This window comes from Oryctolagus cuniculus, chromosome 1 (genome assembly GCF_051225735.1).
Source record: "Oryctolagus cuniculus isolate XC-2025 breed Fujian yellow rabbit chromosome 1, ASM5122573v1, whole genome shotgun sequence".
Classification (NCBI taxonomy): Eukaryota; Metazoa; Chordata; class Mammalia; order Lagomorpha; family Leporidae; genus Oryctolagus; species Oryctolagus cuniculus.
Genome location: NC_142867.1, coordinates 111996027 through 112008515, shown reverse-complemented (window position 1 = coordinate 112008515; position 12489 = coordinate 111996027). Strand labels below are relative to the sequence as shown.

Sequence of the window (12489 nt, the reverse complement as noted above, 5' to 3'; positions counted from 1 at the left end):
GATGCAGTTCCAGGCTCCTGGCTTCTGCCTGGCCCCACCACAGCCTTTGCAGCCATTTGGGGAGTGAACCAGTGGATGGAAGCCCTCTCTCTCCCTCTCTCCCTCTCTCCCTCTCTCTCTGTAACTCTGCCTCAAATAAACAAATTTTAAAAATAGAAAGCAGAAATGGACTCTTACCTCAGACCATACTCATGCACTCACTTTAAATGTAAAAACTCAAACTTAAAAACTCTAGAGGAAAATAACAGGCAAATTCCTTGAGTCAGGCAAAATTTTTAGGTAATTCATGAGAAACATGAGCCACAAAGGAAAAAGGAGATATGTTGCATTTCACCAGAAATGAAAACCCCTTGCTCTTTAAAAGTCAGAAGAAAGTGAAAAGATAAGCTACAGTTGGGAGAAAGGATTTTCAAACGATGTATCAATGACACGTGAAAGGTACTCAGTGTATCTGAAGAACTCTTATAGCTCATTATGGAGACAGACAATTTAATTTAAAATGGGAAGCAAAATTTGAATTAATACTTCACTTAAGAAATGGAGGGGCCGGCGCTGTGGTGCACTAGGTTAATCCTCTGCCTGTGGTGCTGGCATCCCAGATGGGCACCGGTTCTAGTCCCGGCTGCTCCTCTTCCAATCTCTGCTATGGCCTGGGAGAGCAGTGGAAGATGGCCCAGGACCTTAGGCCCCTGCACCCACGTGGAAGACCCGGAAGAAGCTTCTGACTCCTGGCTTTGGATTGGTCCCGATCTGGCCATTATGGCCATTTGGGGAGTAAACCAGCAGATGGAAGACCTTTTTCCCTGTCTCTCCCTCTCATTGTCTCTAACTCTGTCTCTCAAATAAATAAATAAAATCTTTTTTAAAAATTTCTGGCAAGCACAGGAAGAGAAAGATGCTCAACACCATTGGCTATTAGAGAGATGCAACTGTAACCACACTGGCATACTCCTCCACACCCCGGGTGCTGGTGAGGACGCAGAGTAGCGGTTGGTGGGCATTGGGCGCACACACCGTACAGCCACTTTGAGAACACTGTAGTATTTCTCTAGGGTGAAGCATACACCGATCCTGCAACCCTGCCATTCCTCCTAGGTATTTACCCAGGGGATGAAAACAGGTTCACGGCCAGCGCCAAGGCTCACTAGGCTAATCCTCCGCCTGCAGCGCCGGCACACCGGGTTCTAGTCCCAGTCGGGGCGCCGGATTCTGTCCCGGTTGCCCCTCTTCCAGGCGAGCTCTCTGCTGTGGCCGGGGAGTGCAGTGGAGGATGGCCCAAGTGCTTGAAGTGCCTGGCTCCTGGCTTTGGATCAGCGCGATGCGCTGGCCGCAGCGCGCCGGCCATGGTGGTCATTGGAGGGTGAACCAACAGCAAAAAGGAAGACCTTTCTCTCTGTCTCTCTCTCTCTCTCTCTCTCTCTCACTGTCCACTCTGCCTGTCAAAATAAATAAATAAATAAATAAATAAATAAATAAATAAATAAAAATGTCCACACCAACATTCAGCTGCACTTCATTCATAATAGCCCCACACTGGAAATAAGCGTCAGTCAACTGGTGACAAGATCAATGAATGGAGCCCGGACCCTGTAACAGGATCCCACCAGCCATCATGACTAAGAAGCAGAGCATCGCTGGCTGCCGCTGTGCAGGACTCGGAAGCATTAAGCTGAGTGGAAGAAGCCACACGCCCGGGAGTGCCTCTTTGTGGTTATACACGTGTCATACGATATTCTACAAACAGGACAATGCAGTGAATCCGTGTCGGGGCCGGGGTGTGGACAGAAGCCTGGCTGAGGAGAGGCAGGGAGACTGTTTTGGGGAAACGGGAGCGTGTACGAAGCTGAGTGGTGGCTACACAGCTGAGTGTATTTGTCAACGCTCGTCAGACCACAGACAGGGAGCTGTTCGGTGGGCGTGCGTACTCTGCCAAGTGTGGTTTGTATGAACAGGGTCAGCAGGTGCCGTCAGCCAGCGCTGGCTCCGCCCTGCGCCTGCGTGACAGGGCTCACGTGCTGTGGTCCGCGGGGCTCTGCCCGGCCCGCTCCCCTTCCCAGCACGCGGCGCCTCCAGCTCCCTGCACACCGACTCCTCTCTGCTCTCTGGAGCCTCTGTGGCCGCGCCTCCATCCTCTCGGCCTTCTCCCTTCCTTATACAAATGATGGTGCCCGTTACCTGGTTGCGCTCACCGTCTGCCTTCTCAACATCTTTGGCTTATTTGTGCAAGGTCAGGTGTAGTTCCCACATGGCCCAGCAATCCTGCTCCTAGCTGCACACCCCGTAAAGAACCGAGGACATTCGCCCGCAAAAACTGGCAGCTGAGCGTTCACGCAGAATGCTTCCTGAGAGCTAAAAGGTGGACACGCCCAAGGTCCCTCAACCGCCGGGTGGGTCAGGGATGGGCTGCCTGTCCCCACAGTGGACCGTAGGTCCCCGACGAGGAGGAAGGCGGTACTGATGCCAGCCACCATGTGGACTGACCCTAGAAACACCACAGTGAGCGGCAGCAGCCAGGCACCGGAGGCCGCCTGCTCCCTGGTTCTATTCACAGGAAATGTCCAGGACGGACAACCCTGTTGACACAGCAAATAGATGCCCTGGGCTGGGGGGAGGAATGCAGGGAAAATGCCTAGGAGGAGGGCGTTTCTATTTTTTTTTCTTTTTGACAGGCAGAGTGGACAGTGAGAGAGAGACAGACAGAGAGAAAGGTCTTCCTTTTCCATTGGTTCACCCTCCAATGGCTGCCGCGGCCAGCGTGCTGCGGTTGGCGCACCGAGCTGATCCGAAGGCAGGAGCCAGGTGCTTCTCCTGGTCTCCCATGGGGTGCAGGGCCCAAGCACTTGGGCCATCCTCCACTGCCCTCCTGGGCCACAGCAGAGAGTTGGCCTGGAAGAGGGGCAACCAGGACAGAATCCGGCTCCCCAACCGGGACTAGAACCCGGTGTGCCACCACCACAGGCGGAGGATTAGCCTATTGAGCCACAGCACCGGCCAGAGGAGGGCGTATCTTTGGGGGATGACGAATGTCTTAGAATCAGTCAATGGTGGTGACGATGCGACAACTCTGTGAACATACTCACAATTGTTGACTTTACACCTTTGAGTGGGTGAATTGTATGGTATCTGTTTTGATTTTTTTAAAAAAATATTTATTTATGAGAGGCAGAGTTCAGACAGAGAGAGGGAGGGACAGGGAAAAAGATCTTCCGTCCACTGGTTTACTCCCTAGATGGCTGCAACAGCTAGAGCTGCGCCGATCCAAAACCATTAGCCGGGATCTTTTTCCAGGTCTCCCATGTGAGGTGCAGGGGCCCAAGCACTTGGGCCATCTTCTGTTGCTTTCCCAGGCACATCAGCAGGGAGCTGGATCAGAAGTGGAGCAGCCGGGAATCAAAGCTGCACCCATATGAGATGTTGGTGTTGTGGGCGTAGGCCTTACCTACTATACCACAGTGCTGGCCCCTGAATGGTATCTGAATTCTGTCTAGGTGATGTTGCTAAAAATTTCACACGGGATGAATGAATGAACCATATTCATCCGATGGCCTCCTGGCTCTTAGGAGAAACACATCAGGCAGGACATTCCCATGAACTGGTCACTGGGCCTGGGAATGCTCAAGCAATCCCAGACCACTTCAGCTACATGTGCACCTGCACACACCTCTCCCCCTCCCCCATCGGGATTCCAGCCCCTTGAGACAGCGTCCAGGCCCAGGACGGGCTCCTGGCAGCTTTGTCTCCAGCTCTCTGCAGCTAAAGGACAGCACCCTGGAGCTGTCACCCCACCCCGGGGAGCACTGCTGTTAGCCCCTCCGCAGTGTCATCTGCACACGTGAGTCACTGTCTGAACCCACGGCTGATGACTCGGGCCTCGTGACATCCCGGCAGCCTCGACCCAGTGCAGACTGGGAGAACTGGCTCCTCCACCAGGCACCGAGTGAGTGCAAAGCGGGGGCACCCGGTGCTGAGAGCGGGAGCCAGAGGCAGCGGCACCAGAGGGCTCTTTGGTCTTCCTCACCCCAAAACAGGATCTCACGGCAGGTGGGGCAGAGCCACCTCTGCCTGGTTAACCTCACCGTTAACCTTGGAGGCTTTGCACTCTCTGGCCCCAGGGTTCTGTGTGGGCTGGGAAGAAAGACCAAGGGTAGGCAGGAAACCAGTGTTCAGAATCCCAGGCTCTCTGAGTGCTTGGCCACAGGGTGTCCAGGGCTGCCCTGGCATGAGAAGCCTCAGGGAATGGCTGAGCGGCCAGCAGAGGGGAGCTGTGATGCCCCCAGCACGTCCGACTGGCACCCTCCACCAAGCACCATGTCTGCACCGTGGCCTGCCTCACGTCCCCTCTCTCCACACCCGCACGCCTGCCAGGACTTCCCACTCTCCCTCCTGGGTTTCCGAGGAGCACACCGAGGCTCTGAGAAGAAGTGTCTGCTGGTGTCTCCATGTCCCAAACCTCCCACCTGCTGAGTCTGGGTTCCAATCCGGGTCTGCCTGACTCAGACCAAGGTCTCAACGAACCACTGCCCTGTGTTCCTGAATTCTGCAACTCTAGAAATGCAGCTCTCTTTCTGGGTGCTCTAAGGAATGCACGTGTGTCAATCAATGAATAGTTATTGAGTGCATGTGGTGGCCAGTAATGGCAGCCCAGACGTCCTTGGATTTTTAAATGTTGGTGATGAATTCAGGTGAAAATAATACTGTCCAAATGGAGTGAGATACACCTGTGAGTCCCACTGAACAGCAGCCAGCTTACATTTGTTTTAGATTTTCTACATATGTTCAAAGGGTCCAACATTCAAAGCTATTGGAAAAAAATTGTAGCTAAGAAAAAAGTTGTGGGGCTGGTGCTGTGGTGCAGCAGGTTAAAGCCCTGGCCTGAAGCGCCGGCATTCCATATGGGCGCCGGTTCTAGTCCCAGCTGCTCCTCTTCTGATCCAGCTCTCTGCTATGGCCTGGGAAAGCAGTACAGAATGGCCCAAGTCCATGGCCTCCTACACCCATGTGGGAGACCCGGGAGAAACTCCTGGCTTCTGGCTTCAGATCGGCATAGCTCTGGCTGTTGCAGCCATCTGGGGAGTGAACCAGCGGATGGAAGACCTCTTTCTCTGTCTCTACCTCTCTCTGCAACTCTTTCAAATAAATAAAAAAATCTTTTTTTAAAAAAAAGAAAGAAAAAAATAGAAAAAAGTTGTATAATAATACGCACCACTGTTTTATTGAGTGTTAGCTGATTGAATCCTTATAACTCCACAGGATAGGCATCATACTCCCTGTTTTATGGACAAAGAAACTGAGAGATGCAGGTAGTAGCCAGAATCCAAAGTGTTTCTTTAGAACAAAATGAAACAACAAAGCAAAGCATGACGTAGGCTGTGTTCCTAACCACTGTGCTACACTGCCACTATGTAGAGCTGAGGACTGGCTCAGAGCTGTAGGGAAAGGAGGAGGCTGCTCCACGCAAAGGATTCTCACGGAACACTCCCCAGGAATCTCCGTGTGAACAAACCGTATTGAGAGCTTCATGAACTCTGGAGATCACCATTTCCACACTTGAAGCTGACGAGTTGGAGGCTCGCGGTTCAGAAGCCACGCAGAGCTGGATTCCATCCCGTGTGCCCAGATCCCATGCACTCCTGGGCAAACTACTCACCCTTCTGAGCCTCAGCTGCCTCTTCACCTGGGAAATGGGAGTAAGCGTAATCCCGTTCCAAATGGTACCCTTGGTTGGTGTGACAAGTAAGACACACCCCTCACAGGGAGAGAGCACAATAGACCCCAGGGTGGGGAGGGTGAGGACGGAGGGGAAGGAAGCGCAGTCCGTGAGGACAGGCCCAGCGGTAGGCTGCCCCTGCTCCGGTTCACAGCCTGAGCCGCACCTGGAACATGACGGGCGTGCGGTACAGAGCTGCTTTCAGAACGTACGGACAGTAAGGCAGACTCGCGAACGGGCTTTGATTTGCTAAAGCAGAAGGAAGCTCACTTGGCAAAATGGCTCATGCTTGAGCTGAGGGCCCTGGGCGACTGGTTTTGACTCAAGGAAGGGACCTCAGAGCTATGAAGGACTCTGGGGGTACAGCCGACTAGTGGGCGGTCTCAACACAGACACAGCCCAAAAGATCTGTGAGATCCGGGTATTTTCAGAAGGGAAGGAAACCTGGTCCTCTTCCTGCATGGTGTCCCTTACTCAGCTATTGTGCAGCTAAGGGGGCTCCATCAGGAGCTACCAGAAGTGAGGATCCGTCCATGCAAGAAAACTGAGGGGGAAAAGCAGAACAAAGCAAATCGACAAACCCCTGAAGCCCGGGCATCTTAGAACCCAGACACGGTGAGTTAAGACCGATGGTAGGAAGATGGTTAGCACAGAGCTTTAAACACAGAGTTATAATGCCCAGTGTCCTCAGAGCACTTCGAAGCTTCCCAAGAGCTGTCTCACCCCCGCCTCCATGTCTGAGGGGCAGGCAGGACTGACAGATGACTGCTGCCCCACGGCTGAGAAGGCGCGAGTGCAGAGATCGGCCCAGGTTCCACTCCTGGGAGGAGCCAAGTCAGGGCAGGACAAGGTCATGACACACTGTGCCTAAGGAGTTTGGGAACAAGACAGGTTCAAGGTGAGTGTGCGCATTTTCCAGAACCATATCTTGCTCATGGTCCCAGAGGGCCCTTGGGGCTGTTGGGAGAGTGAACTTCAGGAAGTGATCATTTGGGGGCCACTTTGGCTGCAGCCCCGCTCAGCCCGTCCACCAGCCCAAGGACTTGGAGCAAGTTGTACAGACTCTCTGGGCTTCAGCAGGAATGCTAATTTGGAGGTTGTCCTATCTATGATGGGGGGTGTCCTAACACTTTGAGGGTTGTCCTAAGGGCCAGATGAGATAAAGGAAGAGACAGCGCTTTGCAAATGTGATATTCCAAGTCTTTATATCGTACTAAAGGTATCACCAGATGCCTCTTTGTACATCTGCAGGGGAAGCTTCCAGCCAGGGTGACTCAGCAGGTATAACCTTCTCTACCCAGACAGCTGCATTCAGTCAGGTCGAAGAATGGATTCGCACAGGCTCCTCCAGAAAATCAAAGCAGGAGGGTAAACCTTTGTGTTAGGAAATGACTGGCATTGTGGTGCAGCAGGTAAAAACACTGTCTGAAGCCCCAGCATCCCATATGGGCTCCAGCTGTGTGCTGGCTGCTCCGCTTCCGATCCAGCCCCCTGCTAATGGCCTGGGAAAGCAGTGGAAGATGGGCCAAGGGCTTGGGCCCCTGCGCCCAAACCAGGAGCTCCTGCTCTTGGCTTCAGCCTGGCCTAGCCCCAGCTGTTGTGGCCATCTGGGGAGTGAGCCAGCAGATGGAAGAGCTCTCTCCGTGTCTCTCCCCCTCTCTCTGTAACTCTACATTTCAAATAAATAAATGAATGAATCTTAAAAAGAAATGACCTCAGAATCCATCCAGCACTTCCATGTGCACAGGAAACATCATACCCTTCAGGGGATTTTGTCGTAAGTGGAGGAATCTTTTGAGAGCTACAAGAGCTAAAAGGCTCAGGTTTTCTTTCTAAACTTGAAGGACACAAGAGAAATGGGGTCATACAGCTGCATGTCCAAGTATGTCAAGGCCGGGGCCACTGTGGTGTAGCGGGTAAAGCCGCCACGTAGGACGCCTACTGTCCCGGCTGCTCCACTTCCAATCAAACTCCCTGCTAATGCACCTGGGAAAGCAGCAGAAGACAGCCCAAGTGTTTGGGCCCTGCACCCATGTGGGAGACCCAGATGAAGCTCCTGGCTCCTGGCTTTGTACTGGCCCAGCCCTGGCTATTGTGGCCATTTAGGGAGTGAACCAGTGGATGAATGATCTCTCTGTTTCCCCGTCTCTCCCTCTCTCTTTGTAATTTTGACTTTCAAATACATAAATAAATATTTTTTAAAAAGTCATTTCTTATGTTAACCAGGTTGAAAATCTGTATGACTTTATATTTTTAAGCGATTAACTTTTTTAAAAGATTTATTTATTTGAAAGGCAGAGGTACAGAGAGATAGTAAGAGAGACAGAGAGAGGCCAGGGCTGGGCCAGATCAAAGCCGGCAGCTAGAGTTTCATCTGGGTCCCCTAAGTGGGTGCAGGGGCCCAAACACTTGAGCTGTCTTTCACTGTTTTTCCAGGCACATTAGCAAGGAGCTAGGTCGGAAGTGGAGCAGTCGGGACTCGAACCAGAACCCATATGGTATCCAGGCATCGCAGGCAGCAACTTGACCTGCTACACCACAACACCAGCCCTATGATTCACATTTGAAAAGAAAAAAATAAACTCAAAATGCATAACATTTCCCCTTCATTGAGCAAACAATATAAATATCTTTGGATGACAGGTGGCAAAACATCACATGATTAATCTGGGACGCTGCCAGAGTTCACCGTCAGTGACTTCACACTTGTCACCTGCTTGGATAAGAACACATCATCTGCAGCAGCTGGGAAGTGAAGCTCGGAGGACTGCATCAAAAGAAAGCGTTGCTGTGCAACTGCTCCGAGCTGCAAAGTGAACTGAGAAAGGTTCCAGCAGGAATATATAACTCTAACATCCTGAAATGCTTTATCAAAACAGTAGAAGGCATTAAGGATAATTTAAAAATACAATTACTCATTATACATCTCTGTTATAACTGACGTTGTCTTAGCAAGAACTCAGATATGGAGGCAGAAGATGTGGCTTCGGGATTTAACCCCACCCTTGGGAAGCCATTGACCCTGGAACTTACATTTCTCTGAGCTGTTGCCTCCTTGTTGCAAAATGGGGCGGGGAGTGATAATTTTATGCACTTGTGTTCCAGGAACAAAATGAAATCATAAATGCGCCAACGCTTTGCAAATGGGAGTTGTTACTTCCTGGTGTTCTTTTTTATTTTTATCCGTGAAATACATATACATGCATTTATAGTTCTACTCCAAGTATATGCAGTTTCTCCTCCTCATGTGTAGCGACTGCACACGGCACCTGTTTGGCCTTCTGTCTGGGCCCCGGCCGTTCTCCTGTTCTTGTTTCTCTGGGGGCGTTTTCTTCTCTCTGAGCTATTCTTTGCTTCACATCTCTTTAGCAGAGAGCTCCAGGCCCCCTGATCACCTTTGTCGATGCTTGTGCCGAGTCTCTCTGCTGAGAGACCTCTCTGGGGTCTCTAGAGCTGGAAGGGACCTCACCTTTAAAGATGAAGAAGTTGACATGCAGGGAGCCACCTGGGAGGAAGCTGCACTGCTCAGAAGTGACAGAGCCTCCACCAGAGCCCAGCCCACGGCCTCAGCGGGGCTGTGTCTACCAAGTCCCCGGCAAAGACCTTTTCCTTTGGGCTTTGGGTCCTAAACATATCTCACTCCTCTCCTGCTCAAGGTGCTACTTTTTTTTTTTAAGATTTATTTATTTATTTGAGAGGCAGCATTACAGAGAGAGGGAGAGACAGAAAGAGAAGTCCTCCATCCACTGGCCCAATCCCCAGGTGGCCGCAACAGCTGGAGCTCAGCCGATCTGAAGCCAGGAGCCAGGAGCGTCTTCTTGGTCTCCCACACGGGTGCATGGGCCCAGAACTTGGGCCATCCTCCATTGCTTTCCCACGCCACTAGCAGAGAGCTGGATCGGAAGTGGAGCAGCTGGGACGCGAATCAGCGCCCATATGGGATGCCAGTACTGCAGGCGGAGGCTTAGCCTACTATGCCACAGAGCTGGCCCCTTGCTACTTGTTATTAAATTAGATATATATAGGCCGGCGCCACGGTTCACTAGGCTAATCCTCCGCCTGTGGCTCCAGCACACCGAGTTCTAGTCCCGGCCGGGGCGCCGGATTCTGTCCCGGTTGCCCCTCTTCCAGGCCAACTCTCTGCTGTGGCCCGGGAGTGCAGTGGAGGATGGCCCAAGTGCTTGGGCCCTGCACCCGCATGGAGACCAGGAGAAGCACCTGGCTCCTGGCTTCGGATCAGCGCGGTGCACCGGCTGCAGTGCGCTGGCCGCGGCAGCCATTGGAGGGTGAACCAATGGAAAAGGAAGACCTTTCTCTCTGTCTCTCTCACTGTCCACTCTGCCTGTCAAAAAAAATTAGATATATATAAATATAGGGTATCATAATCCTTACTCTTTATTGGTAGGTGTCAGGTATCAGGTCTTGTGCCAAATGTGTTATACAAATCTTTCATGGAATGCACAAATATCCTGTTTGAAAAGAACCATTATTGGGACTAGTGCTGTGGCATATCAGATAAAAGGTACCGCTTGTAACACCAGCATCCCAAATAGGCACCTGTTCTAGTCCCTGCTACAGTACTTCCAATCCAGCTCCCTGCTAATGCACCAGGACAGCAGTGAGAGATAGCTCAAGTGCTTGTTCCTCTGCACCCACTTGGGAGACCTAGAAGAAGCTCCTGGCTCCTGGCTTTGGTCTGGCCCAGCCCTGGCCATTGCAGCCATCTGGGGAGTGAACCAGCGGATGGAAGACTTCTCTCTAACTCCCTCTCTGTAACTCTGCCTTTCAAATAAATAAATACATATTTTAAAAAAAGAACAATTACCCTCAGTTTATGAGAAAACTGAGGCTCTGATCTGAAAATCCAGTCCAGATTGCTCCAAAATCTGAAACTCTCTAAGGCCTGATATGACACCAGGAGTGGAAAATTCCACACTTGACCTCATTTGACGAGCTGCAGCCAAAACACAGGAGCACTAACCATACTGTGTTAAATCACCTTCGGGCAATGTGATAGGCGTATATGAAACACAAGCGAATTTTGTGTTTAGTCTTGGGTCCTATTTCCAAGCTATCTCATTATGTATATGCAAATATTCCAAAAATTAAAAAAAAAAACCCTGAAGTCTGAAACCCGCCTGGCACGTAGTGCATGGAAGAGCTGTGGTTCCGTAGCAGTCTGACCTCAAGGTCTAGCACGCACAGCACTCACCACTCTGAGTGTCCCCCAGGGCTGGCAAGTGCCCCAGCAGCCCCAGAGGACTGGGCTATCACATTGTCTGTTGTCCGCAGCTTCCGGAATCTCTCTTCCTCCTCCAGAAAGCCTTCTCGGATGGATGAGAGGGAAGTTACAGGCATTCCTGTCCGAATGGGAGATTCTTGAGGTCACAGGACCAAGCCACTCACTCGCCCTGCCTTGCTCTGTGAACACGTGACATGGCTGTGGGAAGGTGGACTCCTGTTTGCTCTGCTGGCTTCAGCCCTACCTGTCTGTCAGCATTGCTTGTCTGTGGGCAGCTGCTTCATTTCTGTGGCAAGGTCAGCAGCAGCCCAGTGGGCATTTCCGGCAACCCACGGGGGTGGTGGGGGGGGGGGTTGGGGGAGCTTTCTGTAAAGAGTCGAGAGAGCCTGTGTAAAGATGGCCTGGTTCTGGAGAAATTCACTCGGGTGAGGGGACTTGAAACCACCTCACGCCAGCAGCCAGCCAGTGAAGGAGCTGCCCTGGGAAAGTGGGCTTTGACCTCTGCCACGCATGCCCACAGAGGAGAATGGAGGAGTCTGGTTGAATCACAGGGAACAGCCCCTGTGTCAACGCCTGCTTTGGAAATAGGTGTCAGAACTTTGCCCGGATGGGTGATGATGTATTCCATTCCCTGGAACCATCCAAGTACAGGTTGGGCAGCTACCAGCAGGGGTGTCACACAGGGTCCACCTGAGTTCCCAGCCACTGTGGCCTTGGGCACCCTGGAGGGCAGAGCTGGCCTCCCTCATTTCCCACGCTCCAAGGAGGCAGAGATGGTGCATGCCGAGGGCCAGGGGTCCCACGAGATGAGAACATGGATGATCATGGGGAAGAGCAGGTCTTGGTCCTTCTCATCCCCTATTGTCCTGGACAGGCACAGAAAGGCAGTGACCTCTAAGACAGGAGCAGCATGATGGCTGCCGGGTCTAGGGGTCCTAGACTCTGAGCCCCAGACCTGCTGAGGGGTCACTAAGGGGTCTTCTGGTTCCCCATCCTGGGAGTGCCTGTCCTTCTCCCTCCCCTGTCCCTGTCCCCGAGCTAAGAGTACCAGTGTCTACAGAGCCGCCGCCACCCTATGAGCCTGCCTTAGGGCTGCCAGAGAGGCCAGCGGGGGCCAGGGCATTGCTTAGGCTCCCTGGACGCAGCTTGACATAGCCACGCCCCCATCCCACCTGGCATTCCTCTACAACAGCCAGGAGCAGCCCCGCCCAGCGTCCTGGGGCAGGGGCCCTCTGCTCTGCGCAAGTCTGCACAAGTCTTGGGGCAGATGGACGTGTGTGTCTATGTGTCCAGCAAAGGGAAAAGTCAGCTCCAGTCATAGGAAGCTTATCCACGGTTCCCTGGGGCCAGGATGGACCTCAAGAGGCTGGAGGCAACTTTTTGAGGTGATAGGAATGTTCTAGATGTTAACCGCCAGGTGGTCACATGGACCTGTACGTCTGTCAGAGCCCACTTAATTGTACGCTCCGTCTGCGACGTATCCTGTTACACTTACTGTCTTGTTCATTAGCAACACAAATCTTAGGACAGATTGGAAGCA

The 12489-nt window shown here is 52.3% G+C and overlaps 1 long non-coding RNA gene across 1 annotated transcript in view; it reads left to right on the top strand.

Moving 5' to 3' along the window:
- The window catches only part of LOC149128557 (uncharacterized), a 78819-nt gene extending 69979 nt beyond the window's left edge, over positions 1-8840 (top strand). Inside the window, exon 3 of the long non-coding RNA XR_016213220.1 lies at positions 8351-8840. This is a non-coding gene — a long non-coding RNA (uncharacterized LOC149128557). The remainder of the gene's footprint in view (positions 1-8350) is intronic.
- Positions 8841-12489: the final 3649 nt, after the last annotated feature.